This window comes from Rousettus aegyptiacus, unplaced genomic scaffold (assembly GCF_014176215.1).
Source record: "Rousettus aegyptiacus isolate mRouAeg1 unplaced genomic scaffold, mRouAeg1.p scaffold_m13_p_4, whole genome shotgun sequence".
NCBI lineage: Eukaryota > Metazoa > Chordata > Mammalia > Chiroptera > Pteropodidae > Rousettus > Rousettus aegyptiacus.
In genome coordinates, this window is record NW_023416307.1 from 124338491 (window position 1) to 124341186 (window position 2696).

Here is a 2696-nt window from a genome sequence, read left to right on the forward strand (position 1 = left end):
CTCTCATCCTGTTCCTTGGCTATAAATTCCTACTTGTCATTGTTGTGTTCAGCATGGAGCCTGATATCTCTCTCCTACTACAAAACCCCATGTTAGTATCATCTTTAACAAGCATCATAAATATTTTTTTCTCTGACATCTATTTTTGGATTTAATTCATGGGAGAGAGAAACAGATCTCTGCCTTGTTTAGCATTTATTTGGGTATTTTCTTCAGGGCAGATGAGTCAAATCCAAATAGACATAAACAACATCGAAATCAGAAGTGGTGCAGAATTCCGAATCTTCAATGATGCTCTAGTTTAGAGGCTATCGGCCTACCTAACGAAATTTTCCCTTTGTGGGAGCACTTGAGATATTGCTCCCAAGCATATGTCACCAATTTTGGCTCAAATAAACTCTTATAAAAATTTTCTAAAAAAAAAAAAATTTTTCTTTGGATGATAAATATTTTGCAAGTCCCCTTTTATCATCTTGAAACAAACTTACATGTAGTATATCCAAATCAATATAATATCATAATTCTAATATAAAGGAGAAATGGAAATAAAGTAATTTGTAAAAATATGTATTTCTATATATAAATTCTTGAGCACGATTATACCAGCAGTCACAGTAAAGCAGTGAGATGTCAATACCTACATATAAAATCACTGTGCATGTAACAGCTGCCAGTGTAGGCCAACAGGGGTGTTTTATTAGTGACAAACACAGGCATGGTGTTGTGACTTTCTAAAATGGTAAACAAACCTCTCAGTAGAGTTTCAATCATAATGAAACAAAACATAATCTTACCTTGATTTACACAGTAGACGTATTTCTAGAAAACACAATATTAAAACCACATTAAAATACTTTGTATTTATATTTAAAACAGAAAGTTTAGGATGAGCTTATTATGAACAAGTTTTTCATCTACATGAATTTCTGGTCAGATACTGAGAATTTGTGTGGGATGCAGGAAAACTTTGTTGTATGAGATTGTCCCACTCGTTGCAGGGGACAATGCACTCCACACCTGGCAGGGCTCCTGTCCAGTCAGTCAACTTGAGCACTAAGAGCAAGGCTCAAACGTCCTAAGCGCCCCCTAGTGTGTGGTACTGTCTTAGCTGAAAATTGCTGGCTCAGCTCTCTGAGGTGCAAATGTCAACTCCACAGCTCCAGAATGAAAGCAAAGTCGCCAAAATGAGAGTAGTATTTTCTACTTTATGAAACTTCTAGATTCCAAGGGCGACTGTGGAGGTTGGGTATCATTGTCCTCGTTTGCCAGATGAGCAAGCAGAAGACAGGGGGAAATTACTGATGCTAAAAGAGCATCATGCTTTGAACTCTTTAATTACTATCTCTAAGATATCTGACAATGAATGAATAAGTATCAACACAACTCTCTTTGTTTTATATACAAACACATAGCAAAGCTCAGAAGACACTTGCCCACTAACTTGGGTTGGCTAATTAATTCTTGGATATGAAATTATAATCTAATAATGCTCTTGGCTTGCATCCTAAGAATAGAGAGGAACTGCATTTGTGGCAATGACCATTCAGCCGGAATGCGACATGGATGAGTAGGAACTCTCTTTCGATTTACAGTCCTACAGCCAACCCTTGGCTGACATTCAGCTGCAAAGAAGAAACGTATAGGCGTTCCCAAGAACAGCGACATGAGAGGATTCAATGCAGAATCCCTAAAAATTCATATTTCTTCCACACACACACACAAAAAAGACCAACTTTTTCATCTTCTGACACCAGCTTGGCTTTGCAGAACTTCGGGCACGGTGAATTACATTACAATTTCTCTCCTTCCCTCTGGAGGCATGTGATGAACACTCGACTTATCGATATGTCCCTCTCATTGTCTTCTTACACATTTTTCATTTTAAAATAAAGAAAAATGATTTCTTTACCCAATTCTCCCCTTTCCAACACAAACTTTTGCTTTTTTCTTGCAACAGCAAAAACCGAGGCTAGTAAAAGTTGCCCAAAATGTAAGTAAGGCAGAAAAAGGGTTTCAATGAAGGTGCAGTCAATTGCTTTCTTCTGGGCAAACAGAAAATTCCAAAGGAGACTGCACTTATTGGCCTTCCACTGTGTAGTAGAACTTCTCACAAGTGTTTATTAAATTTAATGTCCAAAGCAGCCCTGTTGGGGTAGGTGTCATAATTCTCATTTTATAGATGGGACGATAAGAGAAGATAACTTGCTCAAGTTCCCAGAGCGGGTGTCAGACTCCGGATTCAGACTCAGACACCTTGCAACAACACCACATCCAGATCTGTTTAAACTAGGAAACCATGGTGTTTCTATCACACCCTTAGATAACTGCCTGTTTGAACAAATGTGCCCTCCTCAGCTGCCACGTACAGGACGGAGTATTCACTACTCATTCACAGACATCATTCTTTGTATGGCACGATGAGCTAGACTTCCTGCCTTTGGAGTCTGTCTCAGTCACCAAATCTGAAAGTCCAGGGGTGCAACTGTCATTGCAGATTCTATCTACAAAGTCCTTTGGAAGGTGGCTCACTCAGCTTCTAGTTCTGTCTCTCTCACAAATGCAACTGAGTACAATTATAGTGGTCTTTCACTATAAACAATGAAGAATTATTGAAGGAAGTTCTAAATTCCAGCGAGCTCTGCCAGGATTTCTCTGTAACTCAGTAAACATTTGCTGAATATTAATAAATGAATAAA